Below are 21,443 nucleotides of genomic sequence, written 5' to 3' on the forward strand. Positions count from 1 at the left end.
TTTTAAGATTTTATTTATTTACTCATGAGAGACAGAGAGAGAGAGAGAGGCAGAAACACAGGCAGAGGGAGAAGCAGGCTCCATGCAGGGAGCCCGATATGGGACTCAATCCTGGGACTCCAGGATCACACCCTGGACCAAAGGCGGCGCTAAACCACTGAGCCACCCAGGGATCCCACAAGTATCATACTTGATGACACTTCATATAGTAGAATGTTCAGAAGATAAGCACAATGCATCACGCAAAGCAGATACATTATAAAAATATGGATTCATTGATCCGACGTTTTGGTTTGTGCTGTAAGATTTGAGATCGTGACTGAGAATATGGGCCTCCGTGCAAAAATGCCAGAGCACCTTCCTTTTGTTGTGACTTGGCTGTTCCACATTTGGTCAAGGAGGGCAGCATCCTTCTCTGCCTCACAGAGGCCTTTACCTGAAGTCAAAGATACTAGTGTAGAGAAGAATCCGAGAACACAGTTGCATACTGACTGTGGTAAAATAAAGTCTGACTGTGTGTGAAATTGGGTAGTGAACCTTAATAGCACAAGCACAGCCAGCTTATGACTGTAGGTGAGAGGTGCTATTTAATAGGCACCTTGGTAACTTTGCTGGTTATAACCATTTTGTCAAAGAGTTATGAAAGCTTATATTATTTTCACATTCAGAACGGGGTTGAGTTCTCATTTCCAGGAAAATCTAGAATGAAATTGAAAAGTCTTGCAAGATCCTGCATCAGTTACTAGAGACGCCAAGTGATTGGGTTCAAGTAACATTATCTAAAGTAAGGGGGTAGGAGGGAGAGCAACTAGCAGGAGAGCGTTTTATTGGTTTTTATTCCTCGGTGGAATAACGACTAGAACATTAACTGCGTAAAATGGATCCAGAGACATCTGAACACTGGCAAAAGTTGTTGGGTTGGGGTTTTTATGTTTCTATTCCTTTTCTCCATGGAGATATCAGTGCCAAACACCTGCTTAGCCGATTGTGGAAGGGGAACCGAGAGTTCAGGGCATTCAAGTCTCAGCCAGTTCAGAATCCTCAACTTGAACCTGTAGTTTGAACCTCTTTCAGCAAAATTCTGCTGAAGTTTATCCGAAGAGTACCAGAACTGGCCTACGCATTTCCTTTCCTTTCCTAGTTATGAAAGGGGCTTTAATGAGGGGAAATGGCAAGAGAGCCATGGAAGGTGGGTGGGGAGGCCAGGCCCACAGGTAAACTAGTTGCCAGCCTCAGATTAATTTAGGGTCTAATCTGAGACTGTACAAGATGACCACCTGTTTTAAGAAAAAAAATTCATTTGCCGTAAACAGTGGACTGATCCAATAGTGGCATTTAATGTTTTTATGTTTACATTTAAAGATTTTTTTATTAATGTACTGTTATTGAACATCTTCCATGATTTATAAGCTGTAAAATATTTTAATCCTTGACTCATTTGTTTACCAAGCTATTCACTTAATGCTATATAATATGTAGCACTTGAGACCATCTGTTGGGAATATTTGAATAATATGCATGCTATGAAGATATGTACAGCAAGTAAAGCACAAAACACATGAAATATTCAGGAAGAGTTTGTGAGGACAATCCATGTATTTTAATTTTAAAAAATGTGGACTGAAATCTAGCAGTAAGTCTTTCCAAAAATGCAGCCCACTTCTTATTCTGGGCAAATTGCTCTGCTGAGTGGCATTAAGATGTCATTTTGACTTTAAGTGAATAGATTTTGAATGAAAACATTGGAATTCATACTACTTGGAGTTGTGCTTATATGAGCTCTTCATTAGGTGTGAAGAGGGCTTGCAGAGAGACTGCATGGGATCCATGGTAAGCATAATGCTTTGTGCATCAGGCCAAGAGGGAGACCGGGACTGGGACAGCGGGGGGAGCTTAGGGTCATGCCTGGACAAAGGGTTTGCGGGGAGCATCATGTTTAATTGGATGGTCTTGGAAACACTGAGCTGGCCGGGTGAATCCTAGGTCTGCCAGGCTCCCTTAATACCATTGCAGGTTGAGGCTATGTGTTTATTTCTTTTCTCCGAATTGGTGGAAGATGGCAACAGATTGGCACCATGGGCGAGTCCTCCAGAGCAGGAGACCTTGTGTGAAAGGTTGGAAACAGAGGTGTCCAAGTCACTCAGCTGCATGGAGACAGCTGGATTCCTACACCAGCCACCTTTTATTTTAGCCAGGAGCGATTCTAAGACTTGACCATTCCTGGGAGGCTAGTTGTGACTTCGGGGTAACACCACTTGAGGAACCATTATGGTCTAGACGCCTTTATGATGCCTCCTCTAAGAATGTGCAAGAATGGTATACACATGAGATGAAATTTAGCTCCCACCAGACCTAGGGAGTATCTAGCTGATTGTAAGCCTTCATCCTGGGACTCACCCTCCAGCAGTGCCATCTCTAACTGCTTTCAACTCTTGAGCTTTGTTGCCTAAACCACACTCCCTTGGAATTAAACCAGTTTCTTAGTGCCTGTTATTTACTGGTCCCCAGCGACAGGAGTGACCTCACTCGTGGGCATCCCTCAAAACTCCCAAAGCGCATCTCCTGTCAAAAGTCCGATTAAGATCACAGCAATGGAATTTCCAATTCACTATTGCAAAAATCTCACTATTTTATAATATTAAGCATGTTACTTCAACCTTTTGTCTGATCCTTACTCTTTCAATCTTATTACAGACTCCCTAGGTATTTATTATCATTATCCACCTAAGATAGTTTGAGTCTCTCTCGTCTGTTGATCCCCACAAACTGGCCACTTTGTAAATGTCTCTCTGTTGTCTCTGCACTGAGGTCCTCCGATTTGCATAGTGAATCATTGAATTGAACAGATTTCCCCAGTTACTCTTCAGTTTGGCAATCACTAGTGTTTGGCATTCCCTAGTGGCTACATGAATTTCAGTTTGCATTTTTCAATGGTAAACCTACTCTTATCTTTATTATATTTATATCCTTATTTCTTTGTCCTGACTCATTTGCTTCATCATTTTGAATTATATGTATCTTCGTAAATCCCCTCAGATCTTTCGTGGAATGAGTTATCATGAATACATTTATATCAGATGAGTACATTTCTTCCAATCCTGGCTTGTTCTGCTCCACACAAATTGCCACATCTGATCTCTGCTGATCTCCAGCGAACCCCCAACCCACACATTTATTTGTCCTTGTTTTGGAGTCTAATAGTTATGTTTTAAAAAATATTATAAAAATATACAAAGAATTCCCGGCAAGGAGTTGAAGCCTCTAGTCATCAGAGCCCCGGCATTGACAGCTAGCGCAGTGCCTGATATATAGTTGGTACTCAATAAATATTTGTTGAATGAGTGGTCAAATTATTATCTTTTAAAGATTTTTATTTATTTATTTGAATGAGTGAGAGCAAGAGAGGTCACAGAGGGAGAGGGAGAAGCAGACTCCCTGCTTAGCAGGGAGCCCCATGCGGGGCTCAATCCCAGGACCCTGGAATCATGACCTGAGCAGGAGTCGTCTAGACGCTCAACCACTGAGCTACCCAGTCGCCCCTAAGTGATCAAATTATTTTTACCAAGATCCATATAGTTATTACAAATATCTGTTATGAAATTATAAGTAGTGATTTTATCTTATAAGGGAGCCCCCTCTGAAATGAATGAAAGTAGGGGTTTTTGGTAGGTGGTAGGAGTTGGGTCTAGAGGAGAAATGATTGCTACCAAAACATTGCCCAGGGGAAACTCGGAGTAGGCAGAAATAAATTCATCTCAAATTATAGGCAGCCTATCAAAATTTAATAAGCATGCTTAATCAACTTCAGTATTTTAGTGAAGGCTTGCCATGTCCTACTGTAGGTATTTGTTTACTTGAGCGCCCTGCTCATCTGTATGCAAACTGAACAGAACAAAATAGCTGCTCACCTTTGCTTCGCCACCGCTGATAGGTCACATGTCGCATTCCAGGTCCTCACTAGATGCTCGTTAGAGAAAGGGGCAGGGAGGAGTTTCATAGCTGGCTCTTTGAAATTCGATGCAAGGTTTTACTTTTATTGTTGTATGTGGTTTGGATGGCAGCATGCTGAGATTTTAATTATCTGCACTTTAAAATATTGCAACCATGGTTATTATAAAAACACTTTTCATTGTCTTGATGAAGGGAGGAGCTCCCATTCTAATATGGCTTATATTTGTAATTAATGAGAAAGAAAGAAGCCTTGAGTGGTTCCTAATTGAAACAGGGTGTACATCAATCCACTTTTGCTTTAGCAGTCTTATGGAAATTCTAGATGTAAAAACAGTTTACTTAATTGTATCATGATGCAAAAATATATCTCATGAGGACAATAAGCAAGGTAGGCTTTTTTAACTAAAGTGTTTTATTTAATGTACCTATCTTTCATTGGATAGTCTGGAAAAATGAGTACAGAAGCCTCAGTGAAACAGGGTAAATAGATTTCATCTCCAGTATTAATTGATCAATAAGCATTTATTGCTAGTTGTAGATGTCGGCAAAGCCTCCTCTGGCCTCTCCCATCCATCTATTCATTGGAACCCACATCCATCCATCTTTTTTCCTTCCACTCAACAAATTAAATACCTGCTATGTATAAAGCACTGTTCAAAACACAAATGATACAGAGTTGAGCAAAATGTACAAACAGTGCCATAATCAATCAGTGATGTCTACTAAGGGTTCAGTAAGTCTATGTTTTCCTCTTCCCCACCCCACTTTTTTTTTTTTTTCCCCACCCCACTTTTAAGGGGCATTTTGAGTATTTTAAGGTCTACTCAAGTTGGAATAACCAATTAATTGTTATCTTCTTGTGAAGGTAGACATTTATGTCATCTGGTGATACTGAGACTACACAATAGATAATGAGAAATGTATCCAGTATTACAAAGAAGTAATGATGAGCTCACATGCAATCCTTCCATGACTCTCTTAGTTAATTCATGAGTTTAATTTTGACCAAATATAGTTGAAACCTGGAAGATGTTTCCAAGCAAAGTTAAAAAAAAAAAAAAAGAAGAAACACTGAATTATCTCCAGTATAGAGACAATTCTTGAATGATTAGAGGTAATGATGTAAATGGATTATTGTTATCCTTTTCTTTCTTTTTCTAAAAAGATTTATTTATGTATTTGAGAGGGAGAGAGAGCACAGGCTGGGGTGCAAAGGGAAAGGGAATCCATATGTAGCATCCCCACTGAGCAAGGAGCCCAATGTGGGGCTTGATCTCGTCACCCTGAGGTCATGACCCTAAGATCATGACCTGAGCTGAAATCAAGTTTTGGATGCTTAACCAGCTGAGCCACCCAGAAGCCCCAATTATTATTCTTTTCTGCATTGCCAAAAACTTACTATCATTCTCCATTTGGAATTGGAACCATATCAGTTAGAAATGAAAGATGAAGAAAATATATTTTATTTAAGAAAACTTCATTAATGGGTGCCTGGGTGACTCAGTGAGTTAAGTGTCCAACTTTTGATTTTGGCTCAGGTCATGAACTCAGGGTCGTGAGATCAAGCCCTGAGTCAGGCTCTGCACTGGGCATGGAGCCTGCTTAAGATTCTCTCTCCCTCTCCCTTTGTCACCCCACCCCAATGCTCTCTCTCTAAAACTCTTTTAAAAAGAGAGAGAGAAGAAAATAAAAAAAGAAAACTTCATCAACATTTATGATGCATGATTTCTTTCATTTGGTGAAAAGTGAGTACCAAACTGCCAAATGGATTAAGAGTTGTATATAAAGGAATTGTTTTCAGTAGCTTCTAAACTGAATAAACTAACTGAAAAATTTTCATACCCAGAATTTAATGATGTCTGATTTGGCCTTTTTATTGAGAATAATTACCTCCAAAAGATGAAAACCAAACATCAAAGCAATGGGAAAAAGCTGGGCCAATCAATAAATAGACTTAGAACAACTGAGTGCCATCTGGAAAAAATACAAATTCAAATCCAAACCTCACTCTTTATACCAAAATAAATTCTATATGGTTTAAAATTTTAAACATACAATATTAGAGGCACCAAAAAAAGCGTGGGAGTCTTTGCCCCATTTTTGTTTTATTTCTTAGTATCAGAGCAGGAAAGGCCTTTCTGTTCAAGTCACAAAACCTAAATTCTATAAAGGAAAACATATTTGATGACATAAAACCTTTTAAAGCATTTGAACAACAAAGTACCATAAACAAAGTCAAAAGGCAAATGGTAAAATGGCAAAAGACTGCCCCACACATGACAAATAAGGTCTATCTTCTCTATCACACAAAGCGGTGCCACACCACACCTGTAAGAGAAAGGTAAACCATTAGGAAAATGGGCAGAAGAAAAAACCCAAATGTCCTTATAAACACCTACAAATTAGAACAAAACAAAGAAGATGCCTTGTTTCACCTAGCAGACTACTCGGCAGGATTAACACAGTGGCTTCCAGGAGAAGGGGACGTGGGTACTCAGGTCATTTGCAATGTAATTGGAGACAAGCCCTTCGGAGGGCAATTTCACAGTATCTTAATTTCTTCAATGCATCCTTTTACTGATCCAATATTTTTTTTTCTAGAAATTTATCTTACAGATATTCTGGAACATATACAAATATGTGCTTGACAGGATGCTAACTGCATCATTGCTGATGTTAACAAAAAACCGGAAATGGGTCACCGGAAATGTAAATCAAACATTTTTGATATCTCATGGAATACTATGCAGGAATTAAAAAGCAAGAGATCTGTATACAAGTTGATACACAAAATATTCAAGGTACACTGCTGAGGGAGAAGGGAAAGGCAACAGAAAAATATACAGAACTCCAATCATCTTATTAAAATATGTATGGGGATGTGTGTTTGCAGGAACATTCCTGGAAGAATGTATGAGATGGTGGTTACTTAGGAAGAATAGGACTGAGGATTTGCAAAGGAGACAGATTCACTTTTCATAAACCCCTTTTGGCCTGTTTTAATTTTTCATCATATCTGTATGTCATTTTCAGAATTAAATAGGATACATCTTTTGATCAACCTCAGGAATATTTGACTATTATCTGATTATAGACTTGAGCCACTTTTTTATGTAATTCGGGGGTCTGTATTTGAAAAATAATACCGAGGGAGCCTCAAGCAAACCACTGCTCTGCTGAGGTGAGTGGTTTACCATCTGGCCAAGAATAGGAGTCAGGCTCCTCCATTTTCAAAACTGTCAGCTTTCCCACTCTCACATCTGGCATCCAGAACACATGGGGCCCTTCTCCCGAGAGCAGAGTCCCTGTGACCCAGTCTCTTCATGAGGATTGATGCTGCCTCTGCTGGAGAACCACAGGAAAGGTGCTGCCCATCATGTTTCTTAGGGTAAATTTCCGGCAGAAATCAACCCAGGAATTTCTTTTTAAATTTTCTGTATGAATTGGACAGTGAAGTTCTCAAATTGTTTCTTTACCAGATTGCTGCACTTTTTTTTTTCCTTCAATCTTAGCACCAAATTCAGAGTTCAGTACAGAACTGGGTGTTTAATGACTATTTAAGGATCTGGTTTGTGACCAAGACATTTATGAGAGAAACCATGACATCAAAATAAACTAAAGAAATGATCAGGCTTAATGTCACTCTGATGGGAATCTTTTCTTTCACATGTAGGCGAGATGTAGGGAAGGCATGCTTTCCTTCTAGGAAAAATAGCTACCTCCTTGGCAGTATCCTGGCCAAAAATACTTAATTTTGTTTTCTTTTTCTTATTTATTTATTTATTCATTTATTTATTTATTTATTTATTTTAAGATACTTAATTTTGATCTAATAATGAGAAACTAACCAGATGAGTCCAGAAATAGTACATTCTAATCAGTTGTCTGTGAAATCTTCAAAGTCCTGAAAAACAGTGAAAGAAAAAGGATTGCTCCAAATTAAAATAGTTTAATGAGACACAACCAAATGTATCGCTCGGGTATTGGATCTGGAGTAGGGGGGAACAAAGCAAAAAAAAAAGGTATTTGGAAAGCAATTGAGAAAATTGAATATGAACTATTAGTAAAGTTAATTTTCTCAGGTGTTTTGATGGTTATGTAATAAAATGCCTTTTTTATTAGGTAAGGGGCCTATTAAAGTGTTTAGGATGGAGGCATTTTGGTGCTTGCAACTTGTTTTAAAATGGCTAAAGAGGGATCCCTGGGTGGCGCAGCGGTTTAGTGCCTGCCTTTGGCCCAGGGCGCGATCCTGGAGACCCGGGATTGAATCCCACGTCGGGCTCCCGGTGCATGGAGCCTGCTTCTCCCTCTGCCTATGTCTCTGCCTCTCTCTCTCTCTCTATCATAAATAAATAAAAATTAAAAAAAAAAAATAAAATGGCTAAAGAAAAGTACACAGAGCCAGAGAGCTAAAGTAAATGTAGCAACACGGCAACAATTTGTAAATCGAGGTGAAAGGTAGATGGGCATAGACCGTATATTCCTTTCAATTCTTTTAAGAAAGTTTGAAATTTTCAAATGAAAAAATAGGGGAAAAAAATCTGATGTGACTCATATAATCCTACTGTTAGTAAACAGCAAAAATAATATTATGGTAGTTAAATAGTAATACAATTAAAATTTTAGCCCTATTAAGTGATATTAAGTAGGAATAATAGTATTTAATTGCAGTAGTAGTAAATCGTAATAAAAAATAAAATAATAAACAAGAAGAAGAATTCTTTCTTTTCAGGTTAGATTCCCTTGCTTTCTGCTGACCCTCTGACTTTGCCAGTTACCCTATTCCTCCAAGGGGAGGACAGTCTCTTAGGTCCCTATCAGCCTGGTCCATCTGACCTCTTCTGACAGCACACCGGCTCATGGGCAGTGCCTGCCCCCCTGTGTAGCCTCCATTCCTGCCAGCCTCCTTGGCCTGCCTCCTTACACCTTCTCCTGGCGGGGAGTGTTTCCATCAGGGTCCCAGGTGGCTTGTTTTTCTCAACCTTTGCCCTGACCCCCCTTCGCTGTCGCTCCCCAGGTGTCTCTGCTTTCAGACCTCACCCCACCCCTGCAGCCTTTGTCTAATTAAACTGAAGTGGTGCCACCTGGCAGTCTTCCTTCCTGGGCCTCTTTGGGTGGGTTTTTGTGTTGTTTTTTTTTTTCTTTTCCTTTTTCCCCTCTGGGGCTGTCATGAATTTCTCATCGGCATCATTGGCCTTTCCTGCCCTCCCTTCCCCTTAGCTGGGGCCAGGTGTCCGGCTCACAGTTGTGATATAAATTGCTCTTGGCCTTTTCCAAAACCAGGAAGGCCCAGTTGAGAGTGCTCCATGCCTTTCCAGACGCAGCTTCCAAACATGGGTGCCCTGGTAGGTGTTTTCAATCATCAGCATCTGTTTTCCCTAGCTAGGGCATGTCTGGGTTTGTGTTACCACTTGTCAGTAGCCTGTGTGGCAAGAAAGGTGCCATCGCTTCTTCCTTCCTGGGGGCCCTCCTGCCCTTTCTCACCCTTGTTTGACCTTTTAACTTTCACACTTTGAAATTTAATGCCAAAACCTTTCTTATCATTCTCCTGGAATCCCCGAGACCTCCCAAATAACACCAGATGCAAATAAATCTCAAACAGTTGAGGCCAATTTGAGAATTTTCATACTGGGTCCACCAAAGGAAGGAAGCAAGGCATGGATAAATCTCACCTAGATTTCCCAGATTGGAGCTGTGATCTGGCCAATGGGTTGGACTATGAGTATAGGGACTGTAGTATAAAATATACCAGGAAGAGAAATGAAAACTGGAAAATTGTGGGAACCAAGGGGCGGTCAGGCTAGAACATGCTGTGACATAGATTCAGCCTTAAATACTTCATCAAATCCACACTACACACAAAATACAGGTAGTTAGGTGGCATTGACACTGCCTTCTTCTCTCGTCTCTTGGATATTCTTCCTTCGAGTTTCCAACATTTGAGAAACAGAGATGAACAAAGATAGTTGGAGGATCTGAAAAAGGGAGTACTGGTCCTGACCTAGTCAGCGATGAGCTTTGTAATTTTGTTCAAGTTGCCAAACTCGTTTGTGTCTCTTTCTCTTGTTGTAAACCGAGGGAGTGGGGTGAAGCCTGGTGGATTTGATGACCTGCAGGGCCTCCTCCAGCACCAAAGCTCCGTGACTGTGAAATAGGTTGGGCTGAAGTTTTTTTTGCATTCTTCTAGAAAATGCCTTTTAAACACTGAGGGGCCTTTGTGTTTTTCATAATTCTGATAGCTCTGTTCCGAGAAACCAAACCTGATCAGAACCCAGGGTGAGGATGACAGAAAACGGACCGCGTGACAAGCTAAGGCCTGAGCATGGGCCAGCAGGGCAGTGAATCAACACCGAGGGGTCTTCCCCATTGATCTGAGTCCCAGAGGAGCCTCTCCGCAAACGCCACTGGATGCCCGGGCCTGCGCGGCTGCATTCTACACCACCCGGCCCTGCCTGGTTTCATCACCTCTCCCTGAGTGTTTGATGATGGTAACTTTGATCTGAGCCCGAAACCCCAAATCAAAGTGATCGTTTGTTTAATATTTGTCACACATCCGGAAATTCTAAGACCCAAAACAGAACAGAAAGCACTATAACAAGGATTTTCCTTTCCAGCCAATTAAGGTCATTAAAGAACAGTGTCCCGATTCAAATAGTTGCCTAAGCTTAGAATTAGTGAGTTTCCCCAGCAACAAGTTACAAAAAGAGTCCACCAAATCATGTCGGAGAACAGAGGGAAAATAGAAACGTAGAAATAAAAGTATGATTAAACAATTCCTTTGACACCTACGTAATTTAATCTAAATAGAAGGCAGATCCCACATGTGCATCTAAGCAAGGACCTGAACTTTCGAGTTACTTGGAGGAACACAGGTTTCCCTCCGCTATTCAAAAGCTGAGTGCTCCGCTGAAACCTTTCATAAGCTGAAAGGGAAGAAATAATTAGCATTAATTTGCACGAAAAATAATGTGAGCATTTCCAGACCCCCAAATAAAAAGCCTGGGCTTTCCGGATACCTTGGGACACATCTTGCTAACGGACGCACAAGACAGATCCAGATAAAGCACAGGTGCTCCGTGACACTGAGAGCTCCGGGGGCCTGATGCTGAGATGCCGAGTGTGGCTCAGGGGGGTGAGCTGGGGGGTGCTGCTACCCCACCCAGCTCCCCTCCTGCAGACCCCACAATGCTGTTTTCACTTCCCCCACCCACTACCCTTTCTTTTTGCAAAAGTGAAAATCTCGTTTTGGTTAAGTGAAGACAGGAACTCATGTAGGTCTTCCAGAAAAGCAAAGGGGCAAAACGTGAACTTTGGAAAAGGTTATCCCCTGGTCGCCACAGTGAGTCAAGTTGAGAAATCTAGCCACCGTGACGCCCATATCCCTGGGTGGCGCAGCGGTTTGGCGCCTGCCTTTGGCCCGGGGCATGATCCTGGAGACCCGGGATCGAATCCCACGTCGGGCTCCCGGTGCATGGAGCCTGCTTCTCCCTCTGCCTGTGTCTCTGCCTCTCTCTCTCTCTCTCTCTCTCTGTGACTATCATGAATAAATAAATAAAGTCTTTAAAAAAAAAAAAAAAAAGAATCATCAAACCTATCATTTGACACCCCCCCCATCACTACCACCCCCCATTTTACTAAACAGTCACTTCCACGGCTGTATGGCTCCATAGAGAGGCAGCAGCGATTCCCGCTCTGCTTCCAGAAAGGAAAAGCATTTGGAACCCTTCCAGCTTCTGGGGGCCAGGAGGGGGCGTGGCTTACCTGACAGGTGAGGGTGGGAAGGGAGGTGAGCATCTTTGACTCTGCGGCAGGCCGTCCCCAGGTGTGCATTCTGGGGCATCTCAGTCAAATAATGAGCTCCTGGGTGAGCCCCCCATCTGTAGGGGGAACCTCTAGTTGGCCAGAGCTGACTGTGACTGAGTGGCCAGTTCGATCCACTTCAGAATGAAGGATCAAGAAGCCCATTCCGGGTGCATGATGCTTTTAGTTTTATCTTTAACACAGCTGGTATTTTTGTCTCCCATTGACCAATTCCTCCTCTGTCTCAGGTTAGGAAGAAAGGGGTGTTATTTATTGTGGCCCCTACAACTCCAGTAAGTCAATCAACCCTTACCTACAAGGAGCCTTCCTCATTCCCAGGGACTGAGTCTTTAAAGAAGGCTAAGCCTTGGTCCCTGTCCTGAGCAACCTGCAGTCTAGGATTATGAAATTCAATTTTATTAATTTTAATTGTGAACAGTGTTCTCCCTCACTCTTCTGATCTCTTCGGGTGTTATCATTCTGTCCTATAAATAAATAGCATTATGTTTCTAATATGAATTATGGCAGAGCTATTTTGGTCCTCTTTGTATTACTGTTGGGTTTTAACAGCTCATACAGAACAAATTTGATTGTGTTTATATTTAAACCTTCTTAACGAGGGAAACAGAAGGATTAGATTCAAGAAAAACAGGAGCAGCATTCTGAATGTGTTTAAACAAGTTTTCCCCACTGATAAATAGAACTATCGAGTATCATTTTCAACTAGACTGACAAGAAAAAAAAAGCCATCCGCTCCCCCTAAAGAATTTGTACAATGCTCAAGGCAAGTTACAGCTGGATCCTCTTAAAGAAATCAATCTTTTCTAGTAAATGACTCGTAAGACCATTTAAATCTATGAAGCTTTTCAGTAAATTTATTCAATTAAAAGGATTTTCAATATTTTAGCAAACATTAAATTACTTCTAATATTCTTGCGATGTCAGAACAGAAAACAAAACACAGCGCCCACCCAACAGCCCCTCTCCGGAGCCGCAGCCGGCGCCCACAGCGCCCTGCCAGCCTCCGGGCAAGTCTCGGAGTAGGCTGATGGAAGCTACTTCGGTGCGCTAATGCTGACAAATTTACTTATCATTCATGATAATCACTCCCGCCGCTTCAGGGGAAAAATTTTTCAAGCACCTAAGTACTGGGGGATTACATTATGCCATAAGAAAAGGCAGAAAATAATTTCTGTAATGACAAGGCAACATCAGTCAAGACTCTGGACCAGATAATCATATTATTCTGTTATTAAAGAAGACTAACTTCTCTGGGTCCGGAGTATATTGCATCTCATCCTGGGACTTCTTCTAGAAATCGTTTGAAGAAGTTTACTTTTGGGCACCTGGGTGGGTCAGGGGCTGAGTATCTGCTTTTGGCTCGGGTCGTGATCCCTGGGGTCCTGGGATCGAGTCCCACATTGGAGCCTCCTTCTCCCTCTCTGTGTCTCTGCCTCTCTCTCTCTCTCTGTGTCTCTCATGAATAAATAAATAAAATCTGAAAAAAAAAGAAAGGAAAAGGTCACTTTCTAGTCTATGCTTTGGATTTCTATTTAACATTCTTTTTTTTTTTTTTCAATTGATGAAACATCCTAGTCACAAGTAGGGGTTATCGTTCCCATCCAAGAAGTATATGCTACTGATTAGCATAATGAGCTGACTAAATGGAGGGATACGATGATAAGAAGAACAGTCCTCATCCCTCCCTCCTTGCCAGTAGGTGGAGATTAGAAATTATGAGTTTATAAGCTTTTTGGTGCATAATAGAATCAATCTCAAGTGGGGAGAATCACCCAGGTCTGAGTATGGACACAAAGAGATTTAAAAGTCTTTCAAGCTCCACCCCCTAACCCCCAAAAGGACTGTGTTAGTTCTAGAAATACTCTTTGGACCAATAGAGCCATGAGATACCACTTTCCGTTAGGCTGGGAAGAAGGAAGTTGGTGGGGACACAGCAACACAAGCATATTCCCACCCTGCTGGCCGGGGTGGGCAGGTAAGCCCACATACCTCATCATTCACCAGGTCTGCCTTTCAAGGTACATCCCAAGCACATGCTCATCCAGGTGCCTACAGGACCAGTAGAGGATGGTTTCATTGCAGTCTTATTTTTCACAGGGGATCCTGGAAGCAACTGGGGAGTGTTGGGCAGGTAAAACAGGGTGGAGTCTATCCTGGATGCTGTGCAGTAATTCTAAATAACAAAGTTGATATCTACACAGCAAGATGGATTGACTTGAAAACATTTAGTCCTGACCAAAAAATGCCAGATACAGAGTGAGAACTATGTGACAGCACCTCTTCTGTCGGTCGACAATACTTGCGTACAGATAACAGTTTGCATTTTACAAACAAAAGACACTAGTGAATTGGAGTGGTTGCATGTGGTGGAGGTGGGTGATGGGTGTAGGGCATGAAGAATAAATAAATAATTAAAATACAGAAAAGGGGGCTATGCATAGAATGATAGCGCATGGAGTAATGGTGTATCACGAACTGGGTATGATGAACCCATATCTCTGCATTTCAAGTACTGCCCCTCTCCCAAATATAATACACACCCACACATAAACACACACAGGATTGCAAGGTGGTGACACATGGGCCAAATCAGTACATAGAGATGTCATGTCTTCTTTGGCTCTTGCAGTATATATAAATGGTTTTGATTAGTTGCCAACATTTGAAGTGAACATTTGAAGTGCAGGGCTTCAGCTACTCTTAGAAGATCCAGCAAGCTTGGGCTGATGGTAGCAATCCCCAGATGTGCCTGGAAGATGCCCCATCTGAACAAGCATGTCATGTCCCCATCACCCCAGCCCTCACCCCCCTGCATCGTCAGCTGAGGGTGAGGTCACCTGCCTCAGGTTATGTGCTAAATCAGACCATTTCTGTTCTACCTCCCGCCTGGGTTGTGACGCGGTGCTGACACCAGCTGCCCTCCCTCACTCTCCTACCACACCCTCTCTGGGGTTTGTTGACCCAGACCAAGTGAAGGAAAGGGAGGAACAGGGATGATTCCTAAAATGTTGGTTAAAGTGATGGAGCAGGTTTGGGCCTTTCGCTGAAATGAGGGACACTGGGACAGCATCAGACTTGGGGGGAAATTCAAGAATCTCCTTTTCCACCATGAGATGTTTCAGGTGACTGCTGGACAGCCAGGCATTGGGGTTAAAGCACCAGGGGGATGCGAGTGTGGACTTCCAGGGAGAGGCCAAGGTTGAAGGACAACCAGGTGGGCATCATCACCAGGAATGTGGCGTATTAAGCTGTGGGACTGAATGTGATCACTTTAAGCCAAGTCCAGAAGTGGGGAAGGGGAATTAAGGAAACAGGAAATTAGAAATAATCTCTGTTGAGATGGGACATGTGAATTAAAAAAATGAAAGTTTAGGAGAATTCCCAAGCTATATCATTTCGCTTTTTTTTTTCCCCAGGGCAATAGCCAATTGAATAAATCTAAAAAATTCAACACTCAGTGCCAAAACATGCTGCAGAATGGCATGTATAGTTTGGTAGCATTTATGACCGCTGAAAAGAATATTTATGATTATTGAAAAGAATATGCAAAACAATCCAGTGTATTTTTTATGAGTATTTTTTATAAGGCACAGCCTTCCGAGAGGAACAAAGGAGAGTGGGGCTGAGGAGGCGTGTGTGTGGGGGGCAATAGGACTATAGTAATCTGTAATATTCTATTTTGATTTCTTAAGATTAAAAGGAATAAATATGATAACGTGTACCAGGCCATACTGCTGGACTCTGAGAATCCGCTGTTGAAGATAAGGATGTGGTCCTTGATCTCATGGGATTTCCAGGTCAGGCGATTTGGGGGTTGACAGCACACAGTCAATGTGGTACATGATTACAAGTGTTAAGTAGAAGAGAAGAGTGGACCTCTGGGAGTCAGTAAAGTCAGGGAATCTACTTCAGACGAGGAGTCTGGAAGGGCTTCCCTGAGGTGGTGAACCTCTACGTGGAATCCTAAAGGTAGGAAGACTCTGTCCAGTGATGGGGGAGGGGCAGCTGGAACAGCACGTGCAAAGGCCCCAGGGCAGATGAGAGTTTGACAAGTCTTTTCATTCAGTGCTTTGGGTGGGGTTAAGGGAGAGTCTTAAGGTTTGCTGGAGACTCAAAAAGGCAGCCATTCAGAGAGGAGATCACACCCACCTTGGATCCCTAGGTTGCCATGGTAACTACATTTGTGTCTCAAAGTCATTCTTGATCTCCTGTTGGTGGTCTCACCTGAGTATTCCCAGGGAGGAGAGGGGAGAAGGGTGTGGCTTGAACAGACAGTAGGGTTCGGCTTTGCTCCATACCTTCCTAGGGAATACCCCATTTTGAAAAATCACTACGAGGATAGGGACTCTTTTTCCAGATGGCCCCACAAAGCAATGACTTTGGTTGCTTTCCAATGAAGCCAAGTCACCCAAAGACCTCATCAAAGGTGGTGAAAACATGAAGTCTGATTATCCGACCTGCGTGAGGAGGGTGGGGCAAGATGAACCACATTGTAATGTGTGTATTTGAAAGATTTTTTTTCATTTATTTGAGACAGAGAGAGTTCGAGAGAGCAGGAGTGGAGGGGAGGGGCAGAGGGAAAGGGAGAAGCAGACCCCCCCCTGCTGAGCAGGGAGTCTGATGTGACATGCGGGGCTGGATCCCAGGACCCTGAGATCACTACCTGAACTCAAGGCAGAGGCCTAATGGACTGAGCCACCCATGCTCCCCTGTAATATGTGTTGTAAACACCTACGAGCTAGACCCCTGTGTGGGTTTCAGGGACTCCATCTCTGGAGCAGGGAAACAACCCTACAACCGTCCGAGAACAATAAGAACATTTCAACAACAAATCTCCAAGCATCTGACGCATAAATTCTATGCCGTCCTTATTCTGTGACAGCATAGCTTTTGCCCAGTCTTCAAAGCTACAGTAAAATAGGCCAGGGATTTAGCGAGTTTTCTTTATTTTTATTTGTGCATATGCAAACAGGCCCCAGCCAGCCACTCCTGGCAACTGAACATCTGTGCTCACCTTCCTTTTAAAAATAAGCAAGCAAATCAAATTCTGAAAAAACTCTTTGCCTAGATTATCTTCTCCATGTTTTAGCAATCCTTGTTCACTGGCCCCTTCTCTGGATGTGACAGGTGACATTTATTAGGACTCTAGTGCAGGTTTTCTTATTTGCCTTTTGCCTTTTTTTTTTTTTTTTTTGCATGACTTTGCACTTTTCCAAAGTTTCTCTGTAATTTTTGCTTTGGTTCCAGTGTTTTAAGGTTGGCCTGGGATTACTTTGTTTTGTCTTACTGGCATCAGACATTAACATTAAAGAGAGAGGGAGAGAGAGGCATAGGCAGAGGGGGAAGCAGGCTCCCCAAAGAGCAGGGAGCCCGATGCGGGACCTGATGCCAGGAACCCCGGGATCACCACCTGAGCCAAAAGAAGGCAGATGCTCAACCACTGAGCCCTCCAGGAGCCCCTTAACTTTTCTTTCTTTCTGAACTTCTGACCTGAACTTCTGGCTCTTGTGGGCCTCCCCTTAGGCAGCTCTGTATCCTCTTTCCCTCCCATTTTATTCTTCCCAGTGGTTTCACCATTTGGAAAGGTGTCAAAGTCGCATTAACTTTACTCAACACCTAGTAGTCTCTGCGATGCACCATCAGCTGAATTGAGTCACATTAAAATCTAATTACTGCACTAAATGGATTATGATTACATACTCCACTGCTTTGGTCTGTCAAGTGTATTTTCAACAAGGTGAAAACTTGCCTCTTTACCTGGGAAGAGATTTAAAGAAAAGGAATTTACCAACTTTCTGCTAAAATAATACCCGTTTGTTCATTCATTGAATACTTATTGAGCTTCTATTATATGCTAGGCACTGTGTTAATTGAGTATAAACTGATGAATAAAAGGAACATTGGCCCTGCCCTTGAGGAACGTAAGTCTGAGGGGAGACACAGACATTAACAGACAAATGTACGGCACATAATTTAAAATTACGGTGAGCAAATGGAGAAAATGAATAGGGAGCTATGGTTGCGAATAACTTGGGGGAACTATGTGGGTTGTTGATAGAGTTGCCAGATTAGCAAATAAAAATACGGGACTCCCAGTTAAATCTACATTTCAAATAAATGATGAATACATTTTTGGCAGAATTATATCCTACACAATGTTTGGAATTGACTTATGCTAAGAAATATGTGTTACATTTGTTATTTATCTGATATTCAGATTTAACTGGGTGTCCTGTATTTTATCTAACAAGCTGCTAGTTGGGGAGGGGCCCTCTGAAGAGGTGATATTATTTTTTGTTTTGTTTTTCAAATTTATTTATTTATGAAAGACACACAGAGAGAGGCAGAGGGAGAAGCAAGCTCCCCATGGAGCAGGGAGCCCGATGCAGGACTCGATCCCAGGACCCAGGGATCACCACCTGGGCCAAAAGGCAAATGCTCAACCACTGAGGCACCCAGGCTTGAACTGAGAACTGAAGGATAAAAGAGAATGGAGTTGAAATCCCAAGAGTTAGAGCTGGGCATGATCCAGGGGCAGAGTGGGGAGTGAGTCCCTGATTGGGTTGGAGGTGTGGATAGAGGCCAGATCATATGAGGCTTTCTATGTCCTGGCAAGGAGGGTAAATTTTATTTGAAATACATTACAAAGCCTTTGAAACATGTTAAGCATGAAATGGGGATGATAGATCAAATTTAAGTGTTAAAATTATAATCCTGGCTGCAGCATGAAGAAGAGCTTGGAGGGGACCAGAGGCGAAGTGAGGCAGAAAGTGAGATAGATATTACAGTTATCCAGGGAAAGAGAGCTGTTTGGATGGAGGGGAGATGAGATAAGTAGATCTGAGATATATTTTGCAGACAGAATTGACCATATTTGCTCATATATTGGACACAGAAAGCAGTGGGGGGGGGGGAAGGAATCTAGAGAATACATTGTTTTGAATGGAGGGTCTAGGTAGACAGTGGGGCCACTCCTGAGATCGGAAGGACTGGGAGGAACAGTGAGGAGGTACTATGAAAGGGAAAGGAGTCAAGAGTTCACAATCAGAAGGCTTAGGTTATGCCAGCCATGAGACACCCAATGACCCCCACCACTGAGTCATCCACGGAGCTTCATGGTTCATGAATGTTTCCCACCTAATCATATTGTTTGACACGGCACTTCCTTAATTCTGGCATTTCTGATTCCTGCAGCTCTGTGATGGCGATATTGTATCTGAACCGAAAATGTTCCTCATTTGGCATCTTGCTTGAGCCCCATTGGTTTGTACCCTGTGTGATGTGTCACATCTTGTCTCATACTGTCTATAATGTGGATGTTGTCTTTCTTCTGTAAAGCCAGGTTATCACAGTCTCCTATAACACAGATCAGAATTGAGCTAGTCTTGCGGTTCAGGGGTGCCATCTACACACTGGACTAAAAAGAAACCAGCCATTTGGTGCGTCAGTTTTGGGAAATGTTGAGCCCCCAGTACCCCTGCCTTGGTGCTAAGAACTCCTGAGGTCATAGGCAATGAAAGGCTTCCTGAGAGAGAAACTCTGAGTTCTCCTTGACCTAAGCCTGACCAAGGGACTAAACCACAACCAGTCAAGAGGCCAGTGGCTAAGGTTATGGGATCTGGCATCAAGAGACCTGGGTTCAAGCCCAGGCTTCCCTACCAACTAGTTGTGTGACCTTGAACATGTTATTGATTATTGCATAACACGAGCAACTTCATATTTTACACACTTCATATTTTACGCACTTAGCATGGAGCCCAAACAAACACAGTATGCGGCCTGTAACTGTTGTCCTTTGCTGCCTTCTTTTATAACATATGATGGAACTGAGGGAATGTATTTGTTAGCCCAAAAATATGGGGTGCAAGCGATGAGCCATGATGATTCTGAATGATGGAGAAGTCAGCACGGTGGTTAAGAACATGCACCCTGGAGTCAGGTTGCCTGGGTTTGAATGCTGATTCTGACGCTTACTGGCTATGGGGCCTTGAGCAGTCACTGAATTTCCCAGAGCCTTGGTTTCTTGATCTTTTTAATGGACTCATAAGGTTGTTGTAAGAATTAAATGAGTGATATAAGGGAAACATCCAGAAGAGTGCATGAGGGCAAGATGCCTTTGTGAATACGAGCTAGTGCTATGGAAGGGACACGGTTGGTGGGAGGCAGGAGGAATGGACACTAAATTGAAGTTAGGTAAGTTTGAGTTGTTGCCCTGAGACGACTGGACCTGTTATTCCCCAGCGCCAAGGCACTTGGTAGAGCTGCTGATGGTGGCGGTCAGTCTTCCCCATTCCTTCTCACTTCTTTCTCTAAACCTTTAAAATGACAAAAAGGGGAGTTTACTTTGATATTCATGAGGAAGTGACTGGTGGCCCTCTGGAATAATCTGCCCCTGCAGAAGATGGAATGTGTGCAATCACAGAGTGGAAAAGAATAGAGTGTGTGAAGGGGAAGCAGGTTCACCCCGATGGGCCACTGAACACAAGTCATGGAACAGGAACTGAGGATCAGGACCATTTAGTGTGTGCTGAAGGGTGTCGTCACGGGGCACAGGAGAAGAGAACAAGGGGGGAATGGTGGCCATATGATCTCAAAAATCATGTGCAGAAGTTTGGAGAAAACGTATGTTGAGGGTGGACCCTCCCCAGCAACGAGAATTTCTCCCTGCATAGAATTCTCACTGACGGATATTACCTTGGTAAAATATCCAGGTTTCAACCCTCCTGACAACCCATGTTTCTATTTGGGTTTCCTGTGATTCCAGGGAAGGTGGTCCCAGCCTCTTACCCTGAGGTGAAGCTCCTGACCTGGTGTAAGACAAATCGCACCTACATTGATCTTCTTGTACTCTTCCCCCAGTGACAGGTTCTAAGGAAGGCATGTGACCCAAGTTGGTTCAATGAGTTCATCTCAAGTCTTTGGTTTGGGAGTTCTAGGATAAATAAGAGAAATAAAAACAACAACAACAACAACAACAACAACAACAACTATGTTAATACAAAAAGCTATACACGAATGCTTATAGTAGCTTTATTTGTAACTTCTGGAAAAGAACTAGAAACAACCCTGATGTTGTTTAACGGGTGAAAGGTTAAACAAATGGTGATACACCTACACTGTAGACTACTGGTCAGCCATAAAAGTAAATGAGTCATTGATACAAAAACCTGTATAAATCTTCAGATAATTATGCTTAGTGAAAACATCCAACTTCAAAAGGTGACATGCTGCATGATTACATTTATAGAACATCCTTCAATGACCTAATTATAGAAATTAGACAACAAATTAGTGGCTGCCAGAGATTAAGGGGGGGAGCAAAGGAGAAGTGGATATGACTATAAAAGTGTAATATGAGGGGCATCTGAGTGGCTCAATTGGTTAAGTATCTGCACGTGGCTCAGGTCATGATCTCAGGGTCCTGAGCTGATTGCTCAGCGGGGAGCTTCCTTCTCCCTCTCCCTTTGCCCCTCCCCCTGCTTATTCTCTCTCTCTCTCTCTTTCTCAAATAAATAAATAAAATCTTTTTAAAAAGTATAATATGAGGGATCCTTGCTATGATGGAGATGATGCGTATCCTGACTCTATTAGTGTAAATAACCTGGTTATTGCACTTGCTACAGTGTAATATAGGTTTGCAAGATATTGCCATTGGGGAAACTGGGTAAAGG

General features: G+C 42.5%; 1 protein-coding gene and 1 long non-coding RNA gene across 2 annotated transcripts in view; one reads left to right on the plus strand and one right to left on the minus strand.

Moving 5' to 3' along the window:
• Window positions 1-10,800, plus strand: part of RAB11FIP2 (RAB11 family interacting protein 2) — a 57,261-nt gene extending 46,461 nt beyond the window's left edge. The window contains exon 6 of the transcript XR_012020504.1: window positions 10,191-10,800. The gene's annotated coding sequence lies outside the window, so the exon portion shown is untranslated. The remainder of the gene's footprint in view (window positions 1-10,190) is intronic.
• LOC140620801 (uncharacterized) lies at window positions 3,921-15,877 on the minus strand. Its single transcript, XR_012020505.1, has 3 exons — window positions 15,495-15,877; window positions 7,800-7,855; window positions 3,921-6,279 (listed from the first exon to the last, which is right to left on the minus strand). It is a non-coding gene; the product is annotated as an uncharacterized lncRNA (long non-coding RNA).
• Window positions 15,878-21,443: the final 5,566 nt, after the last annotated feature.

The sequence above is a fragment of the Canis lupus genome, chromosome 29, assembly GCF_048164855.1.
Source record: "Canis lupus baileyi chromosome 29, mCanLup2.hap1, whole genome shotgun sequence".
NCBI lineage: Eukaryota > Metazoa > Chordata > Mammalia > Carnivora > Canidae > Canis > Canis lupus.